Below are 21,971 nucleotides of genomic sequence, written 5' to 3' on the forward strand. Positions count from 1 at the left end.
GCTTCTTGTTGTCAGTTGCTTAGTCACTTCTGCTCAGTGGTTATTGAGTACCTTTATCATAGATCTGAACTTCCTTTATTATCCACCCTCAACCGTTAACTTGGAGTGCCTACATAGGAAATAAAACTGTTTTAGGTTGCTCATAAAACATATTGTTCTTTCTCCTGAAGAACTGCCTCCACTCTTGTGGCAGGTAATGTTGCAGGGACTGGAGAATCCTAGAACAGGAGGTATGCTGAGCACCACATTCTCCTGATACAGTGCAATCACAAAGGTAAAATCCAGAACTGCAAAAGGAGATTAAGAAAATAATCGCTTTAGAAATAATAAAATCTTCAGAAGGATTTTAAAAATCAAGGCAGGTTTCCTGCAACTTAAGGTCAAATAAAACTCACCGTTTTGCAAGCTTCTTTAGAAGAACTTCATACCTACAGAAGTGTCTATATTTAAAATACATTGTATAAAAATGCACTATATACAATTTATCAAAGTCTTCTTTTCTAATTACCTCTTTCTTGTTTCTCTGTTTCCCATTGTTGTCCTGCTTTTTGCTTATGCACTGTGACAACTTACACATTGCATTCTAGTATAATGGCAACCTTTAAAAAAACTGATGAGGTAACAAAATCTTGTTCAGTTTCAGGAGAATAACTGAAGTTATTTGCAAGAAATGTCAAACCCTAATGAATGGGAGCTGAGAAATGGAAGTTCCATCAATTTATTATTTTGTTTCTTGATTAATTACTGAAGTCCTGATGAGGGTACATAGATATTTGGATAGCAGACAGTAACTTCAGTAGAGGAAATATTCAAAGTTAGACCATGTAGAAAATAAATTTACAGTCTTTACTTGCAAATTCTGCTCTCAGACCTCACAGGTGTCTGTGTTTCATGATAGAATCTGAGGGAGAAGAGTAACATCCTTGCTAGAGGAAGATGACGCAATGGATCCAGGCATAGCAGATCTACACAACTCCGTGGGACTGGATGGGTTACCTCCAAGGGGGCTGAACAAGCTCAGTGATGCTATCAGGGAAAAAATATATTTTGGCAAGGTCATGGACATTGACAACCCATTATTTTTGGAATGTCATAGGTATTGACAGTGTAGTCATAGGCAGTAAAAAGGCAAATGTCAAGAGCATCTTCAGGAAGGGCAATAAGAAGAATCCCAGAGAAGCTCAGTCCAGTCAGTTTTACCTCAATGGCCCAGAACACTTTCGGAAGCTGTTTGCTGGCACGTGAAATGCAGGAACATGACTTGGAAAAGCCAGCTATGAACAAATCATGGCTGATCAACCTGACCACTTTCCATACTTAGATAGCTAGCTCCATGAACGAAGGCAGAGCAACAGGTGTCTTCTGCTTTGACTGTAGCAAGGCTTTCAACAGTTTCCCTTATCGCTGTAGATAAATGAAGAGATATATAGTAGGGATAGGCAGACTACAGGCCAAAAGAGGCCTAGTCTCTGTTACCTAAGTTATTCAATGTTTCTATAATTGATTACTATGGTTATAACTACATTTCATATCAATTTTCCTTCAAAGAAGACAAGGAAGAAGAGATCAAACATATCAAAAGGGGGAGGGGACCTGAAGATTACCCTGTCTTTGCTGTACTGGTATTGTTTTACCTGCTATAAATGGTATGCTAGCCTTCACCAATAAGTATTCCCACAACTGCTGGCCTTGGAAAGAGTCTTCATTACTTGTGGAAAGAAATAACATAACTCAGTATAAATTATCTTGCAGTTCAGGCAAAAATATCAGATATTATAGACAGATGTAAATGTAGTAATTTTTCCAAGCTATATAAAGAATTCTTTACAGAAAGAAGTAAAAATTCATTTAAAATAATGGAGTTTTATGGAGTTATGCAACTTCTCTCTATATTTTTTTCTTAGCACAGTAACCAAACTAAGTTTCTTAGTACAACAAATCCTGATTTTGGACAATAGAATTGTATAGAGCCTAATAACTATTTTGGCCAGAGAGGCTTTCCTGAGATGTCTCAGTCTCCTGCCTCAGCCTGCTCCCCAGTACCAACTCTCTCATCAAGGGAGCACTGACTGCTTAATGACAGGCTTATGAAAACCCAGACGAAATATTCTTATCTTTCCAGCATCGGGAAAGCTTCCAAATAACTACTGAATGACTAAGATCAGGAAGCATTCGAGCATGAAGACTGATTCAGAAAGAAAAAGCCTTTGCTTTCACTCTCCAAAAGACATAACCTGTGACTTGTCTTTTTCTGTCTCTTTCACCCTGGGTAACTATTTACACCCTTCTGAAATGCCATTTTATCAGAATGATAACCCAAAATGTACTGACTACTCCAGCCACATTTTTATAAAAGTTTGCATGGGAAGCTGGGGAAGAGCACTGGCTCCTTTGCATATACAACCAATGCTCTTCCTTATCTTGGCCACCTGTCTATGGCTCTGCTTGCTCCCTCAAAGTCAGTGACAGGACAGTCCCCAGAACAAAGGCAACAATAACTGATGGATAAACAACTTTGCATCTCCTTGTTGGATATTCCTCTCTCCCCTAATTGAATATATAGGGAACTAGAACTATTGGCCCTTAACTTTTAAGATGCATGGGTAGAATGACTATATTTTACTACTTTACTGACACTTGTCCCAGAAGAGCCAAGAAGTGAGAATGGAAGAATACAAAACAAAGGACCTCTGGGCAAAAAATCCCAGGGTTCAGCTGTGAAAGACAGTTTCAGCCTCAGGACATTTGCAATAGTCTCCCCTGTTCTGCCTGAGCTTCTCACTGAGAGATGGGAAAGAAGGACTACAGTTGTTCCTCATTCAACACACATTCAAAAGGAAAGATTTTTACTGAAACGGGAAAAAGAACAAATAGGATTTAGCAATAAGGAGGTCTTTTCTATAATGGTAATACTATCAACAAAATTGCTGAGAAAGTCTAGCCCCTAAATGTAACAGACGGAAGAAATTAATTTTCACCTCACCCAAAGAAGAGAGATGATGAGAAATTAATTTTCCTGTGGAAAGTTTCAGATAGATGATAAGAGGTTTAACTGAAGATATTCTTTCATCAAAAAAAAGAAAATACAACAGCAAAGAAGGAATTGTTCAGCAGGTATTTTCCTGAGTAGTCCTGAGATTTTATTTATTTATTTTTTTGAATGGGAAAATATTTTCCTGAATAGTAAAACATAAGTAAAAGTGTATTTTCTGTTTGGCTTGTAAAACTTTTACTGGTTTTCCTGGTCATTTTCCACCAGCTGTTATACTTCCGGTGCTCTGGGCTTCTCTTCTTTTCCACAGATCTCTCCCCCCAGTGTGCTCTCCCCCTTAGCTCTGTAAGATTCCACATCTAAAATAAACAGAGAAACTACTGCTTTCTTTGAGCATTATCAGTGGCAGCTGTATAACAGTTTCAATGAAATGCTGCTTCCTGGATCATCAGCCTGACTAGTGGACTTTTTTTTTTTTCATTTCCTTAAAAAGAAGAAAAAGAAAAGAAAGCCAGAAAAGATGCAACGTTTAAAAGACCTGCAAAGTGGGAAACCTGTATGGTTGAAAGTGAGAACTCTTCAATTCTCAGTGAAAGATGACTGTCAAGAAATGGTACCACTTTAAGTTATAAAAGGTGAATTTCTTGATAGGCTGAATAGTTTTGATAGACCTTAATGGAATTAAACTACAGAAAATGCAACTTTGTTTTTAAGTGCAATAATACATGCTAGAATGAGACTTACATAAAAATTATTTCCAGGTATTTCATAGCTTCAAGTTTTCAGCATCTGACTTTCCCACATATTCTTGGGAATTTCATAGTTAAGGAAGATATGTCTATCTACTTTCAGAACTGCCAAAGGTGCAAGAAAGTTGACTGTATTTATCACAGCACATACTGTAACAATAAATTCAACCTCATGATACAGGCTTTTACTTCAAGTATTACTTCAAGTACATCAAGTACAAGAAAGGTTTCCAGTAGACTAGACCCTACAATGACTGGACTTTAACACTATTCATTGCATGCTTTCTAGACAACTTTACGCAAAACCTAATACACAAACCCTTGTGATTTTTACCAAGTTTTCCTCTACTTTATTCTTTCCTAACCCAAGAAAATACAAACCAGTTTGCAGCATGCAACATTACTGTAAACTAGAGAAGTATTTGTGTATTTAATTTTGATTTAGGCACTGGGAAATTAAGAGATCTGGTCAAAGATGCAGAGATGTATTTCAGGAGATGGCTGGAAATCAAGTGGGAGAATATGGAGTGGGGAAAATCTGCTGCTGTTAGTTTTATTCTTCCATAGGATCCATTCAGTGCCCAGTAATTCAGGTTGGAATGAGGATGTATCTGTTTTGGGATGTATTCCCTTTGATATGTTAGGAACACTGTAAAGCAAGAAAAATCTGCAAAATGCATGCAAAAAATTCTTGGTTGTTGTCCCAGCTACAAGTAAATCCTCTTTCTTAGCTGCTCAGAGAAAACAGAGAAACTGAAAACAGCTGCTGGAGTGGCCAAAGACTGAGGGATTGTTGGGTAACATCCTGACAGCAGTTAAGATCAGGCTGTATTCTGCACGCAACAGAAAAAAGCTGGGGAATGAAGTGCACGAAGAACTCAAAATATGGTTGTGTCTCTATTCCCAAATTTCAGCTAAAAATGGGTCCACAGAAGATATCTGAAATCAAAAAAGATAAAAATTTCTCTAAACTGGCTGTAGAATCAGCTCCATGCTAATTCAGAAATAGCAACCCATCACATCTCAGAATTTAAGAAGTGTTTTTAGTTTTTATTAGTGATATTAATAAAGGAAGGAGCTCATTGTTTCTTCCCGTAGCTCTCCCAAATGCCCAGTGTTTGTTTCCCTCCCCCCTGCCCCCCCACAGAATTACAGAATCATCTAGCTTGGAAGAGACCTCCAAGATCACCTATTCCAGCCTCTGTCCTAACACTAACAAGTCCTCCACTAAACCATATCACTAAGCTCTACATCTAAACATTGTTTAAAGACCTCCAGGGGTGGTGACTCAACCACTTCCCTGGGCAGCCCATTCCAATGCCTAAAATTTAATTAGAATTATGTTTTTTAATTTTCCATTTTATATGATTGAAGGAGGCCATCTTGAGCCATATGGGTTTTGATTTCCTTAAAGCTTCTATAAGAGGAAGGAACTTGCCCTATTAAGAATAATTTTAACTTATGTTTTCCAGTTACTGTGAATCCAGGCTTCCTGTTACCCATTCACAGTCCAGTCAGTAGACAGAGAGAGGATCTGCGAATGTACAGCAGTAGTGAATGATACTGCAGAAAACAAAGATTTCTGGAGAGACACTGACATTAACAACCTATGGGGAGGATGTGGTACAAAAGAGGGATCCTTTGAACAAAAAAGGGGCTGGAGTTCAAGAAATACATTTTTAAAGAGGAATTCCAGCGTAACCTGGAGAAGGAACATATCTGAGTGAGAAACAGAAGACAAGGAAGAGTTAAAACGGCACAGTTTAACATACCGGCTGTGTACTTTGGGAAGCTGTGAATAGAGAGAATAGAAAGCTGCAAGGTGAGAGAAGAGAAAAAGAGGGTGAATGTGAGTGCAGCAAGAGGTTTCTGGGGGCTAAATAAAGCTCTGCAACTAAGGGAGAGTAAAGCCAAGTCACTGGCCTCTGAGGAGTCTTTAGAAAAGTAGCATTTTTCTATGCACTTGAAATGCTGATTTTTTCTAATTAGACCAGTTTTTCAACGACCAGTTAAAGAGCCTACCCTACAAAGTTAATATGCATCATTAAGCTTGTAGGCTCTTATCATTTTGGATCTCTTTGGAGGGTAGAAAATAGAAGCAGGATGATACTGTGGCTCATGATATTCCAATATTAGTTACAACAACTCTGTAGCTGTAGAGGCTGAAACTTGTGTGCCCTACTTCTAACTCTGAAGCTGAAATAGCCCAAATTACCAGTACAGCTGGACAGGCTATGTACTTGTTTCTTTGTTCTTTTCCTAAAGCCACACTTAGTTTAGAAAGATAACAGAGATTGGCATTCAGTTTCAACCTACACTGAGTAATTACAACCCAAGACAATTTCCTCATCTGTCCTTCTGACTAAGATGCCACAGTTGGCAAGCATTACACACACTTAAACACAGGCATCTAAAATAACATTGCATCTGCAGCTCTTTCTCCTCCAGCAGGCTGTTGGTACTCCCAGATATTTGGTATACAGATTTCAATCTTAGCTATGGCAGAAAAAGATGTAGATATTTAAAAAAACAACACTAAGGAGCAGTAACAGAGATATTTCTTTCAGACCACTTGTGGCATCAGACATGTTTGGCTGCAGGCAGACCCACTTCTTCAGTGGGGAACAAAAACTTAGCTGAGCATCCAGAAGAGGAGCCCACTCCACCACACAACATTAAACATTGATACTACATTAAGGCTAGGAAGGGGAAGAGAGCAGAGGATAACGAATGCATTCTGCACGGTGGAGAAATGCATGACAGAAAATACAAGTGGTTCAGCTGCATTTTCCTGGAAACACGGGAAGGCTCAAAAGCCTGGTGTCACTGCATGGAGGAGCTGATCCCAAACTCTCCCACATGGTATATCCTCCATCCAGAACTGAGACCTGGGCAGGCCTAGGAATGCCCCCAACCATTCAGAAGTTCTTATATTTAAGATTAAGAATGTGTTGGACAACCATCTGATAGATCCGGGGAATAGCTTCAAACTACCTTCACATGTGCACTGAAGGTAGGACTGGAGACATAAGGCTTTTTTTGTTACCTCATATATTATTAAAAATGTTGGTTTTAAATTTTTGGTAGTATTAAGAGAACAGTTCTTAATGACCAGATTCATTTAAGGCTTTATATAGGAAGGATTAGTTAGGGAGCTCCTTGAAAAATCTGATACAATGTAAATACTAAGTTTTTAAGCAAAATTATTTGGACCTTGTTCCACTATTCTCAAGCTTAGCAACTACCCTATAAGCTTGCAGAAACAGAAGAGCTATAATGTTTTATTCCATTTCTTAAGATATCTAAGAAACTCCTACACAGGACAGGTATTTAGCAAACACTTTTGACACACAGCAATACATGCAACAGATTTTGTGTTCTGGACTTTCCATGCACACCAGAAAAGGTTAGTCTCACTCACGGATGTCAGTAGGACGCAGGAGGTGAGATATGATAGCTGGAATTCATGACAAATGTTCGTTCTATGTCAACACATTTAAGCCAGCCAGGTATCATTTTACTACAGTGAAGGAAAGGACCAGTACTCTCAGAGATAGATAGCATATGACTGCTTTTGAAGAAACACTTTAAATACTGAAAAGCTTAAGAAAGTGATCTCTTAAGAAAATGATTTACTTCTTAATGGTATAATATTTACCACTTCATCTGAATATGTATTCTCAACCTCTCCTTAAATTCCTCTGATCCAGCTATCTGAATGAAGTATATTTATGACACTTTTGCTGCAAAATCAAATACTCATTACCTCACCAATACAATGCTCTTGGTGGTCTAGAAAGGGACAAAAATAGGATAAGATCATGAGAGGCCTGCCATTCTTACTTATTTCATAATTAGGCGCTTACTATATTTCCATGTTGATTAAATTAGAACAACAGTAATGGAACTTTAGTTCCTATCCTCAAAACCATTGATTCCTCTGACATGAAAGTTAAAGTCATTAAGTAGGGTGATCCAGTCATTATCTATTCAAAGAGGCCTTCTGAATTTGTGCAAAGGAACATCTCTTCATGCAAGGCAGCTTTCCAGATGTGTTTGTCTGGCTACCCTAACATTTACATTTTCATCCCCCACCTGCCAAAGCTGCATATGACCAGGAAGTTAATGAGAAAAAAATAGTCCTGCCTTGAGGGTGCACATGGACAATAGTCAACTGTAACTGCAAATATTAGTAATACTTTCTCCCAGCCCCTTTCTGAGGCTAACAGAGTGGCAGTGATACAAACATTGTAGCTCCAGAGTCAATAGTGAATGGACTACTACTTTCAACAGAAGACCAGAATCCAGCAGAATTTGCACCGTACCTCACAGCAATGTGACGTTTTTCACCACCGTGAACTCCTCTCCAGTCTTTTGGAAGTGCCTAGAAAAACAAAAGGTGTGGATTTCTGTGCTTTCAGTTGTAACAGTCACCTAACTGGGAGGCAATTCAAAATCTTTGTTGCCCAAGACATTTCACGGGGCATTTGAAGGTATTACTTCCTTCTCTTTGCTAAGGCCCTCCTTAATCCACTGTGAAGGGGAATTAACTGCACTTTCAGCAGAAGCCCTTTCTAGCTGAAGTCATTTTCTGTCACACTGTTTCTTTGCCTCATCTCACACAGAACACATTCATTTTGCTAAGCATCAGCTGCACTCTTCAGAAATTTGCTGTCACCCAAACAGGCCGAATTGCTACAGTTCTCCACAGTGAACCAGCTACTGTCCCTCACATTGTGAGAGATAGAAAAAGTCCTGTGGAACTGTCTGTGAGCATCCTGATTTAAACAACACTGGCGAGTTTTTAAATTATTCATATAAATAGAAATGTGACCATTTCATCTTTTCATCTGTCCCCTTTCTGCTGGCAACTCTGCTTCCTCCTATATCATACTTAAAATCTTCCTCCTACTTTCCCAGCTATTACACTTTGTCTGCCACAGCTCAAAACGCAGCAGGGTGTGAAGCAGAAGTAGCAGGAAGCACTCAGGAACCCTGAGTGATTGCAGAGCCCAGCCCACCAGGCAGCAAGGAGGGCATGAAATCCAGCACCAAACAAGGAATATTCTAAAGTATTTCTAGAATATAGACAGAGGAATGGAGAAGACTGATGAAAGCTGACCTTGCCTTTTCAACTGAATCAGCAGATAGACAGGGAAGAGGGACATGTTTGTTTTCTAAACAGTAGAATACAACCAGCACGTATCATTCCATATCCGCCATCCTTGACAGCATTCCTGCACACAATGCTCTTCTGTTATGCACAAAAACAAACAAATCATTTGCTGTTCTTTTTAATCAAAAACAAAATACCAGTGCAAGAAAACAAACCACCCCACCAAAACAATCTCCCCCCCCGCCCCAAAAGATAGTCTCCAAAGGCTATCCATTTTCTTGTCCTATAACATCAGTACTCACTGAAGCTAAACAGCTGGCTTTTTTTAGAGCTGTGTTTACCAAACCATATAACAACACCAGAACCAGCAGCCAAGATAAGGAAAAAGGCTATATCCTGCTGTAATAGGCACAGAGCACACCTGCACCTTGCAGCTGAGGACTGTGGTGATGCCCAATCTAGCTGTGACTCAGCTGCCTCCAGAACTGGGAGTGATAAAACCAGCTCCAGGCAGCTCTGCATCTCACCTCATTAATTTTCTCCTGTAACCCATGTGTAGTGCTGCCAGCTGACAATCTGAATGTAATTTTGACAATGTAAGCTCATAACATCCCACAGCACTACCGACCAATCCAGACACAAGTACCAGCCCAATGACTGCTCTTTGCACTGCCTTCCATCATGCAGCAGAAATGTACTTCTAGCTGCTTTGTTTTTTCCTCTTGATCTTGCAGTCATCTCCACATGAGGGACAGAATACATCTCAGGCAGCAAGTGCCACCACAATAACAAGACAAAAAAAAAATCAATCTTCTGCTTTGCCTGAAGTCAAGCACAGCAGGGAAGATTCCAGTGGATTTGGAAGCATGCACCATCATTTTGGATGTGCGAAAAATACCATGGAAGGAAGACAAGCAGATGCCATTTGAGAGAACAAGTGTGAATACGTGCATCTTTAGGGGCTGCAAAAGACTGAGCTGATGTCAGCACCTGACTATTCTGACTATTTTACATTCAGGGAAATGGTTCTTTGCAACAGAGAATTTCTCATACTGACAAGGAAAGCTCTGCAGACCCTTTATTTTTCATTTTTATTTTATTAAAGCCATACACAAAACTATACTACCCTGTGAAGGTATTAATACTGACTCCATGGCTCTGCCATCTGCAGGGACTACTTGTCGAATATCAGCATGCCCTGTTCAGCAGCCATATCAAAGTTTCATAAAGATAGTTTAAAAAAGTGCATACACAAAGATTCAGATTCTACTAAAAGTCTGCTATGTAAATTAGTAAGTAGGGTGTTTCTTCCTCCCTCTTCTCATTGTTGGGAGATATTTTGCCATCAATTCAAAGAGTTCAAATAATGAAGCTTCATTTAGTTTAGCTTTAGTTTTATTTAAATCTGGGAAGTGTTCTGATGAGTTAAAGTATGTAATTACACGGGTAAATTCTGCCCGCTAAGAAAGAAGTCTTTCCATATGGTTACTGGTGTTTGCAGTAGCAATGGCACAGGAACTAAAGACACTCAAAAGGAAAACAAATGTAGATCAGCCAAGAAGAGAGTAGTTGGGAGAACGGATTCAAATAAAAGAACATTAATATTAGAAGGGATTTCAAACAACCTAGCCAATGCTCCTACATTGTTTTTGTTTAGAGGATGCTGGAAAACCTACCCATTGCCATTTTCACATTTATTTTTAAAATAAAATTATTGGAATTTTGGTGATTTTCTCATAACCAAATGAAAGGTAGAAATTGTTTCATTTATGGAATATATATATCTAAGGAGAGCTTTCCCATCTGAAAGGCTGCACTCTTCTTAGCAGCAGTGGGAATGGTGTCATTGTATTAAGACTAAGATAACGTATATTTGCAATGATATTGAGGTCAGTGACAGCTCATCACTACAGGTCAGCTGTCTTAGTGAGGGCTCTCCCTAACTTTATTCATTTGCAGACAAGTATACCTGCTGGTGAGAAACCTAAATGGATATGAAGTTGATTCTGATTATAGAAATCAGTTTTTCAACCACTGCACATTAATACTTAACAAAACTGAACTATAAGTTTTCCCTAAACCCTAAATTTGCTCTCAGGAACCAGTGCCCTTCTGAAAAATACAGCAGTAGCAATTCCAAAGCAAAAGGGTGTGAAAGATGAAGATATAATGAAGTTTGGCAAGAAAAAGGGTCTAGGAGCAGGAAGATGACTATGAAGCACACCATAATAAATCGTTCAGGGAGCGAGCCATATGGTCCAATACTCTATTTGCAGACAAACAGGTTTCCAGCCCTGAGGTTAAGGCTGTGTTTCAAAAGCAGCTAGCTAGCTATACAGGAAGTTTTCCCAAGCTGAGGAGAATTTCCCCTGGGCTGACCCAAGGGCCCCAAGAAATAGATTGAAGGATAAAATTGGGGCTGCTTATTATCTGCTGGGCTGAATCCAGTCTCCAAGCCTGATGTAATGCAAGACCTTCATGATGCATTTACTAGAGCAGCTATGGCACTGACATAGTGTGGAAGGAACACAGACCAACTTGTGATGCTCCCACAGATCCGCCTGTCAAGCAGGAGTTAAGAAGCAAATCAGAATATAGAACAGATTTCAGAGAGTTATAGTTTTGCTTGCAAAGCCAATTAAAACAAGGATCTAAGGTGTTAGATTCATAGAATCATTTAGGTTGGAGAAGACCTCCAAGTTCATCAACATAGCGCTTCCAAAAGTCCACCACTAAACTATGTCTTTTACATATCTTCATCAATGGTGACTCAACCACTTCCCCAGACAGCCTGTCCCAATGCTTCACAACACTTTCAGCAAATAAATTTTTCCTAATATTCAAAATCAACCTCCACTGGCACAACTTGAGGCTATTTCCTCTTGTCCTATCACTTGTTGCTTGGAAAAAGAGACCAACCCCCACCCTGCTACAACCTCCTTTGATGTAGTTGGAGAGAGCGACAAAGTCTCCCCTGAGCCTCCTTTTATCCAAGATAAATAACCCCAGCTCTGTCAGTCCCTCCTCATAAGACTTGTTCTCTAGACCCTTCACCAGCTTCATTGCCATTCTCTGGACATACTCCAGCACCTCAATGTCCTTCTTGTAGTGAGGGGCCCCAAACTGAGCAAAGTATTTGAGTTGCAGCCTCATCAGAGCCAAGTATGGAGGGACAATCACTTCCGTAGTCCTCCTGACCATGCTTTTTCTGATACAAGCCAGGATGCTGTTGGCCTTCTTGGCCACCCGAGCACACTGCTGGCTCTTATTCAGCCAGCTATTGACCAATACCCCCAGGCCACTTTCTGATGGGCAGCTTTCCAACCACTCATCTCCCAGCCTGTAGCACTGCTTGGGGTTGTTGTGCCCCAGGTGCAGGACCCAGCACTTAGCCTTGTTGAACTTCATACAGTTGCCCTCGGCCCATCAGTCCAGTCTATCCAGATCCCTTTGTACAGACTTCTTACCCTCAAGCAGATCAACACTCCCACCTAAATTGGTGTCATCTGCAAACTTTGAGGGTTCACTCGATCCCTTCATCCAGATCATTGATAAAGATATTAAAGAACCAGACCCAGTACTGAGTCCTGGGGGACACCATATTCAACGCAAGTGTTTGGGCCCAGCCACCAAGCTAGTTTTTCCCCCCAAAGTATACACCTGTCCATGCCATGAGCAGCCTTTTTTTCTCCAAGGGAATGCTGTAGGAAACAGTGTCAAAAGCCTCACTAAAGTCTAGGTAGATATCCACAGCCGTTCCCTCATCCACTAAATGAGTCAGAGAGAGATCAGGTTACTCAAGCAGGACCTGCCTTTCACAAACCCATGCAGCAGTCACTGTAAAAGAAAGAGTCCACAAAGTCTTAATTACATACCATAGATTAAATACTCTGGAGTGATGAAAAGACTCCAAGGCTAGGAAGAAGGAAGATTTTACTAAGCACACGATCCCAGAATACTGCATTGGAAGAGGTCCCTGTTGGACTACTATAGACAAATTGATATGGTGGATGACGGTCTGCAACATGGAGCTACATTCACAGCCTTCAGACTCTTTACCCCAATTTAGCCTCCTCATGTGCTCAAAATACACTTAATTGTGGGAAACAGGCTGCTCATGCAGTTAACATACCATAAACACACAACACTAAGTGTCAGATGTGTTGCAGAGAACAAAATATATACACACTTTGAAATAGCATCATTTGACCTGAGCTCAGGCATCTTAAATGTAGGTGTAGACAGATACACCCAATTATTTCTATCCATCTTTTCTTATTAAAGTTACAGGGAAGTGTTATTAGAGGCAACCAAAAACATTTGGCTGAAAGTTTCTCAATGAAAAATGAAGTTTTGGCAATGTCAACATTTTTGGAGTGGCAATTTCAGTGTTAGTTTCATTAAGTTACTAGGAGGATGACAACATACACAACCTAAACTGTTTATTTTATCCAGAAAAGTTTTATTCCTTATATTCACATTCTAGTGTTTTTTTCCCCAGATTTTTCAGAGCTAGCACTGATCCAGAGACTAGCCTGATTTCTTATCCAGAGACTAGTCTGATTTCTTCAGATAGTAAACACCAAACAATCCTTATTCAATGACTGCACCTTCACCTGTGTAAATTACCAGCCCAGAGATCAGCCATTTTCTTTCACATTAAAAAAAAAGGTAGTGAACACCCTGCTTAACAGTTGCTTAGGAAAAAAAAAGAACAAGAGGGCTTGAAGGAGCAGCTCCTTTTCACTTTGTCCCACTCCCACAAACACTGGCAGGAGCAGAAGTGGGGGTGCTAGAGTGGAAACATATCCAACCTGTGCCACAGCCATCAACATGAGAAGCATGGACACAACATGGTGCTCAGCCCTACTGGTTTCAGATCCACACTGCTTATTTTTCTTCCTTGCCTGCAGAAACTTGTGCTCTGTCGCATAGGTTATATCATGCTAAACATGAAATCAAGTTACATATTACAATATGTTCTCTCCTCCTTTCCACATAGGTATGAAAATCAAAACATGGGAGAACTGCTTGGGCTATAGCTTCTCCCAGTTCATCTGCATAGGAACACAGACTCTTCATTTATCTCCAGGCTTATGTTATCTGTTAGTGAAAGTATCTTAGTGGAGCAAGGTCAAGGACATCTAACAGACAAGCTATAATAAACTGCAATCTTTAAAAAATGCTGTTATGAGAAGAGACTTTTCCCTTGCTGTATCTCCTGTACTAACAGGACTTTCATTTGGCTAATATGAAATTTACAAACTGTATGCTATTTCTTATGTTATTTTACCTTCTTGGAATAATAGGCATATATGTACCTTCTACTCTAGTGTAAGGCTGTAGACACTCCAAAGACCCACCAATTTTATTTTAATAACAATAAAAATTTAAAAGAGTAAAGCTCTGTTAATCATGACTTCTAGAATGTTATTCTTAAATATTATTAACATTGCATCAGTGCTCTCTCTTGTTGCACAGGTGGCTGTGGCTACTTTTCAGCTCCTGTACATCTGGCTGCATGCTTTTGTCAGTCTGATGTGAAAGCCATGATGGCACAACTCACCTGAACCCTCCTTGCCTATTATGTCTGTACTCACCATCCAGAAGACAAAATCTTTCCTTCTTAACATTTCTTACTGTACTGATAATCTGCGAAATGACTGACATATAAAGGGAGCACTGACCACACACACATACCATTTTAGGGTTCTCCAATCGCTTTCTAGTATTTACATAGTGACTGAATTGCCATCATAGCACCTCACTTTGCTAGCATCGTTGTTACACCCCCACCCAACAACCTACCTCTCCAAAAACATGCCATGAGAGATTAGACGTTGTATGAGAACTGTCTGACTTTGTATGAGAACTGTCGCTCAGACTACATGGTCTCCATTAGTCAAGAGAGCCTCATGAGGATGCTCCCAGTATGCAGACTCCCAGCCAAGTGAACCTCTGCAGACCTTGTGCAAACCTGTTTTCAGGAGTGCACTGCAGCGATGCAGGGAAACCCAGTACATAACCATGTGAGAGGCTCCAGCTGGTCTTGGCCATTTTTGTCAGGCTTTACTAAACAAGGCAGTAGTCTCAAAGCCTTCAACAAAGAAATAGCAGTGATGGCAATCACACCAGGTAGATGGTAAAAGGATACAGGGAAGAGGAGACAAAAAACAACACAGAGGGACAGAAACCTAAGTAATTAAATGCAAAAACATAATCAGTTTTCCCAAGTAATAAAGTAATAATCTGATAATAGAAGAATAGGAGTCATCTCTCCACTGGAGCAACATAAAGCGTCATAGATACCCACACACAGGCACTTGTTTTGGCTTATATGTTGATTCTGATGGCTTAACACACCACAAGAGAAACTCTTTTTCAGCATAGATTCCACTGACAAGATTATTGCAAGATAAAAGTACCTGCTCACAACTATTATATCCAATACCTGGGAAACATCTGCTGAGCAAAGTGTCCAGCTGGCTACAGACCATCAGAATATAGGTCTCCTAGCAATTTTTCCTCACTTGGCACAGGTGTCCACAAGCTGGACACTGTAACAAGAGGGACATTGCCACAGGTGGCTGCTGGAAAAAGAAAATGCTGGAAGCAGATTCCTTAGATTTATTGCTGCACTATGTCATGATGCTGAAACATGGCTCGTGAACAAATACCAGACCAGGTTGAATCGTTCGCAGGGCATGTGGAAATATGGAGCAAGAAAGTGATTGTGGAACTGCCCTGAAAGGTACCAGTAAGGCACAGACACTGCTCCAGAGTTCATATGCTGTATACGTTACTTGTTTGGTCTGCATGTATCTTACAGTATTTGTTACATCCTCAAGCATTTCACAAGTGCCCCAAATTACATTAGGAACTGGGCCTTATGGGTGTGTATTGCTGCACCCACAGGAAGTGGATGGACAGAAATATATTTTTTTTTTCCAGAGATCCCAAGATCAGTGGACTGAATCCATATATCAATGTCACTAATGTTTACAGCACACATTGCAGTGACAATAGCCTTGTCTTGCCAGGCTGCAATGATAAGCAGCTGCTTCCTCACAGATCTAACTAGATCATTTTCTCCCCTCATAGAGGAAGAGGATAACAAACCACTGCATCCCATGCAGGTGGTAGTTGCTGTTACAAGAGCTACCTTGAGGCTGTTACCTCAAGGCACAGCGATTACCTTCATCCGAGTTTGCATGTCTCAGTACTGTAGCATGACCCCATGTCATACACTTGACAAGGAAAGCACTATGCCATGTGTAGCATGATTAGCCTGAAAGATGTAAGCAACCAGAATGATAACTAAGCTGCAAATTAACATTTTGAGGCTTATAAAGGGATGTGATGATAAAGGCTGAAAAGGATAAAAGTAGTAAGTCTGTGTGTAACAAATGGTGGTGCATATGGATGGGCGGAGGATGACAAGATGAAGCGTTTATCGCTTTGTTGTTACTGTTATCTGACATCAGGAGGAAGAAGGTGGAAGAATATATTATATATACCTGACATGCATAGCCTCTCCCACTTTACAGACCCTGCAACTTTCATTCTTATTTACTAGTAGATTTGTCAGGTGGGAAAGAAAAATCGTTCACACACAAAGTTTGTATAGAAACATATCTACCAATATCTTAAGAAAAAAAGACAAAGAAAACAGCAGAAAGATATGACAACTCAGCACAGTGTTCAGTAAGCATAAATATGCTCTCCCCTCCCATCCTCCCTCCAAGGAAGACCTTTAGTGTGTAGTCTTTACTTGAAGGAAGGAGAAACACATTTAACTCCAACTTCTGTGTTTCCCCCCCCCCCAGTGATTTAAGGATCATCCCTTTTAATAGTTTGGTATTTTGTGCACATCAGTACCTAATGTAGGGAGATAACTACGAACCCAGAAGTGTCGTGTGATTTAGGACTGATTTCTTATAGGTACACTTACAGGATTGAAAGTATCCCTTCCAGTGGGGAAAGGCACTGACTCCATCTAAGTATACACACAAACAAAAAAAAACCAAGATGGCGGCATTATGGCAGACAGAAAATTAAGAGCTGTGCTTCTTCAGAGAAACTTTTTTTTGCAAATTTTATGCACTTGGTGCAGAAAACTAATGAAAAACTCCTGTTTCCCAACTCACATTGCAAAGTTGCAACCATGCACCCAGAACCCCACCACTTAAGTTCGTATCAACCAAAAACATGACAACAGTTCTTGACAAGAAGAACCTGACTGTTTAAAACAGTAGCCAGAATGATGCTTTGACTACTTTGACTACAAAAGTATACATATCTGGTAGGAAATCTGTCCTAATTAGCTTTAACACCTTACAGCAAGAACAATTCTGGCCTATTAGTTTTTGGATGTTTTTTGACACACAGTGTGACACAGCATCAAATGCACTTTTACAATAGTTACATGGAAAAAAATCATATTTGTAAGTACTATGTATTTGTAATCTTCTCTTGCTAACAGGAAAATGCATAGAAATAAAAGATGTATTTAATATATGCTACGCAATATAAAGAGCCACAAGCTAGTAATCTACAAGACATAGGCTTCCACTTAGGATGTTGAGGGGGGGAAAGCAAAGGAAAAGCTTTCTGAAAATCACTTTTATACAAAATATGGCATTACCTAAAGAAAAAAGTCACAGCAGGATTCTTTCAATTTCTCAGATAGTATGAAATGCCTCTACCCCTTACACCTGGACAGACATAGTTAGGAGTCACATTAACAGTAATTTTGAAGACAGATTTATGCCTTGTTAACCACTTCTAATTAAGCACCCCACACTTCTACTCTATTGTTATCAAAAAAATCTTAAAAGAACATCCAACAAATACCTCCAGCTGTCCCTGTCTGGCTGCTATTTTGGTTTCATCTTTCACAGATTTAGTCTATCTACCATGGAACTTCTGTAAGTTTAGCTCTCAAGGCTAAGAAAGTAATCTCTTATTTTCACTGTCAGCTGCTGGGCAGATGTGATAGGTTCCAAACTGTTTCCTTCTTACCATCTACAGCACACAGATTTGTTGCATGAACATCCTGAACATTAATGACAAAACTCAATGAACCTAGGGGCCTTTACCCTTTAGAAATAATATACAGAAGTGCATATATTTTAATTTTCACATATTAAAATAAGATTGAGAAACACTGCTTACGCTAATTTGATCAGCTATCTGCCTGACAAAAGAGTGAGCTCATACTCCATGCCATACAAAGTGTCAAGACTGCAAGGCAGGAAGCATAGGATCAAGGACCAATATGAAGACATTACACGTACAGGTGCCTTCTGCTCTTTTCCATATCATTCTAGCTTGGGGGTGACAGGAAACACAAAATAGCCAACAAGTTCTTTAAAGAAAAAAATCCTTGTTCTTATTTGGACTTCCCATGTCTTAAAGGTAAAGAAAAGTTTGATGTTACAATTCAAGGTTACTTTCATATTTGTTTATTTCATATTTGTTTACAGTTTTCTGAGTGTCCTGAACCAGTCAGGATACAGAAGTGAAGTACAGAATGAAAGCACAGTGGGAACAGTTACTATTACCTACTGCTTTCTCTCTGAACTCCCAGTCTCTGATCACCAGCACAAACATAAGCCCTCATGTCTAAGAGGGAAACCAAACCAAGAATTATGGAGACCATAGAAGGTTAAAACCACCAAAATTCCAAAGAGTGTGGGGATGCCCTCCCAGTTTCTCCATTGCTTCAGACAGGACAGAAGTGACAGACACAGCCTTCTTTCTTTCTAGAAAGTAACTCAGATGTTACACTCCACAGCCTGAAAAGGTGGAAGGGTCATTTTGTCTTTCTCCAGTCTGTCCAATATTTGTGTGTTGATGAAAGACACTGGCAAGAACAGCCATGGTTGTAAGATTGGAAGCTCAGTACATGGAACAGGGTGTATTCAAAGACAGAAAAATTACTTTGAATCTGTGGTGGTGCAGCTCCCCAATATCCTTAAGCACATGCCTATGTGCTGTATCCATTCTTTGCTTTTCAACAGGAAAAGCAGCAAGAACTTTCCAGACTCCAGGAATAGCTTCAGAAAATGAAAGTGGCAGTAACTCAGCCTCAGTCACTACAACAACCCGTCTCTTTCACAGTCCAAGGGCACCTTTTCCACTTTAAATCACTCCCAAGGCTCAGAATGGACAGGAAAGCAGCACGTCTCAGTAAAAGTGTTCTAACCAAGACATCATTCCACCAATTAACTGTATTATGATATACTGAATAGCTGCAAAGTTGTTCTAATTCTCAGGAGTAAAAAAGCAATGAGGATAGAACTAGACATGCATCATTAAGGTCGTGCCAGTATTTATTTTCTCACAGTATCTGGGTACCTTCTATATAATACTTTCTATATAATTTATTCAGTAGTACAGAAAACCATATTGAAAACATGAAATTCTTACTGAGTATAGAGAACTGGAGTGTTTCTGATGGTTTAATACTTGCTAACAGGAACTTTCTCCTTCTGTTACCATAAAAAAGCAGTCTTACAAGCCCTATAATATGGAACCTTTCATTCTGTGCACATCTGAACAAGTGCTGAGCGCTGTGGAGCTATAGAGCTATATCTAGGCTCACAGCATAAAGTGTAATAATACTTTGAGATGTGAAGGGAAGCCCTTTAGTGATCATAGAAATTCTTGATCATGACTCTGCAGAAAATAACCAGGTATTTTACAGCCTTCTGTGAAGATCAGATTATGTAACTGTATCATGAAGAAAAAAATCTGAACAAGAAGAGTCCAACTAAAATCCTCACATAAAATTCTGAAAAACTGAAGATGAAATTTAAGGAAAGCAATACATTTGTTTTTCAGTGCTGAGGATCTGAATTTGAAACCTTTAAGTTTCTTTAACCAAAAGGTTTTATTCCTATTGAGATTAGACATACTAATAAACAAAAGTAACCCAGATAAGTGTACTGGAATTTGTACATGAATGTGTTAAGAAGCTGTGACCATCTCATCTTTTCTTCTTCATCTTAACTGTGAATAACTATACCTATTGATTTCCTTTTTTTTCTTAAAGTATTTAATGCTAGCCATAATATTTCTTGTGTATTTGTCACTCCTACATACTCCATTTAAACATGACCCTCCTGAAATTTTCATACCAGGATTTATTAACAAACACCAATGAAAATATTTTTCTTCCTATTTTGGTACATACATACCATACATGAGAAACATAAGATTAAATTGGAATCCAACATGCAAAAAACATCAGAAACCAACAAACCAACCCTGCTACCATTAAATATAAACAGTCATCTTTTCAGACTCTCTAGCAGGGATCTCACAACAACTTTAGTATATTATCACCACTAATGAAATTCCGAAGGTGTTTCTGTTGTCACATGCAGTTTGCTTCGGTTGAGTCTTTAATGCTTAGATACTGCATACATATTAAGAACTGCTGCTTTTCACCAGAAAGGTAAATTACCATTTTTGTACATTACTGTTTTTGGCAGCGATTAAAATGTTTACTGCATAATGCTTAGAACAACAACAAAAAAGTAAAATATTCCTTCTTTCTTTCTTCTTTCTATGGTGAAAATTCTAAAACACTAGTTAAATAGGGCAAAAATTATTGTTGATCATCTCTTACGCTTATCAGTACAAAAACAGTCTTTAAGACAAAATGTCATATGACAGCATTCTCAAATGAAAAATAAATTACATACACCTTGCCTAGTCTATTCATCACTTTTGACTTCCATAGCAAGTACATTTCCACCCCTGAGACCTGCTAGAGTGAACCACGTGGGAGGATAATGGGGCAATTAAAGTTTTATGAGGATTAAGAAAAAGAGCATACCCCTTATTGCACAATCATTACTAAAGAATAGACAGAAGTAGTACAAAAGCCTGAATATAGTCATGCTTGTGCTAAGAAGTACATTTCTTCTTATTTCCAATGACCATTAACACTAACAACTATTCAGCTGACCCCAAAACCCTTATACTTAAAAAAACAGGGGTTACAACAGTAAGCAAAGCTGTACTAAAAAAAATTAAAACAAAAAACATTTAAGCCTTTATTCTCTGGCATGTGTATACATTGTCTGCTCTGCTCAGAGCTGGATTACGGTATTACTGTGCTCCTGTAGCTGGATAGATAGTTGTAATTCATAAGCAAAGACTTCTTTTAAAATTATTTGTAATTACAAATTGTTGTAGTATTCTTTTTTAAAGAAGTGCTAAGCTCTGTTCCTTAATACTACTGTATATTCACAGTAAGATCTATTCACAGTAGGATCTAGTGAACCCAGCAGCTCTAAAACAGTGTCCTTCCAGGGAAACTAACACACGATGCAGGTAATAGCAGAGAGCAAACAGTGGTATATCTGGAGACTGGAGTGTGGGATCATGACTTCACTAGCACTGTTGCATTTGTCTTGCAAACTTATCAGTATTCTTATCAGTAGTTGTGACTAAAAATTTAAAAAAAGTCAGAATTCCTGTCCCAGATAATCACTTTAGGACAAATAGCACTCTGTACATTTACTACAACTTTTCCACAAAGCAATGCAGCCACCACAACACATTAAGAAAAAAAAAGTCACCAATAAAAGCCATTTAAAATTACGCCAAACATTGGGATTACCTGCAAATTCAGTTTCTGACTCAGTGTACTCCTACCAAGAAAAACCTACAAACACCACCATACATAAGTCAAAGGTCTTCAACAAGGACCCTCAAAGCTCTCTGCTCCATCACTGAAGGTTGGAGGATGTTTGCAGACTTGAAGACTGAGGCCAGAGCCCCATCACGAGCTGTGGCTCCCAGATTTCATCCCTTTCTATGACAAGAAGCCTAGCATCTCTGGGTGCAAGTTCCATCAGTGCTGACATAGCAACAATGTTCAGTAGCTGCAGCTGCTGCAGAAGCCAACAGAAACAATTTGTAATACTTTTTTTAATTATATTTTTTCCAACCAGATCTGATCATCAGATCTCCCTTTGTCATATAATTAAATGCATTAGGTTAGGCCTAAACAAAGTGCCTAGGTATATGGCTAAATGTCAAAACCATTTAAAGGGCTTAGATCTGGAAGGCACCATTTTGAATAATAGTGACTTTGAAT

At 39.2% G+C, this 21,971-nt stretch overlaps 1 protein-coding gene across 11 annotated transcripts in view; it reads right to left on the bottom strand.

The window, feature by feature from the left end:
* Positions 1 to 21,971, bottom strand: part of FAR2 (fatty acyl-CoA reductase 2) — a 156,814-nt gene that overhangs the window by 110,898 nt on the left and 23,945 nt on the right. For 2 of the 11 annotated variants that reach the window (XM_080599319.1, XM_080599317.1), the window contains one exon: positions 8,067 to 8,125. The exons of 5 other annotated variants lie outside the window; for them this stretch is intronic. The gene's annotated coding sequence lies outside the window, so the exon portion shown is untranslated. Of the gene's footprint in view, positions 1 to 3,233; positions 3,352 to 8,066; positions 8,126 to 8,863; positions 8,996 to 21,971 lie in introns of those variants that run through there. 4 more of the 11 variants (XM_080599322.1, XM_080599323.1, XM_080599320.1 and 1 more) reach the window with 4 other exon arrangements.

Source organism: Anser brachyrhynchus (assembly GCF_964034855.1).
Source record: "Anser brachyrhynchus genome assembly, chromosome: 1".
NCBI lineage: Eukaryota > Metazoa > Chordata > Aves > Anseriformes > Anatidae > Anser > Anser brachyrhynchus.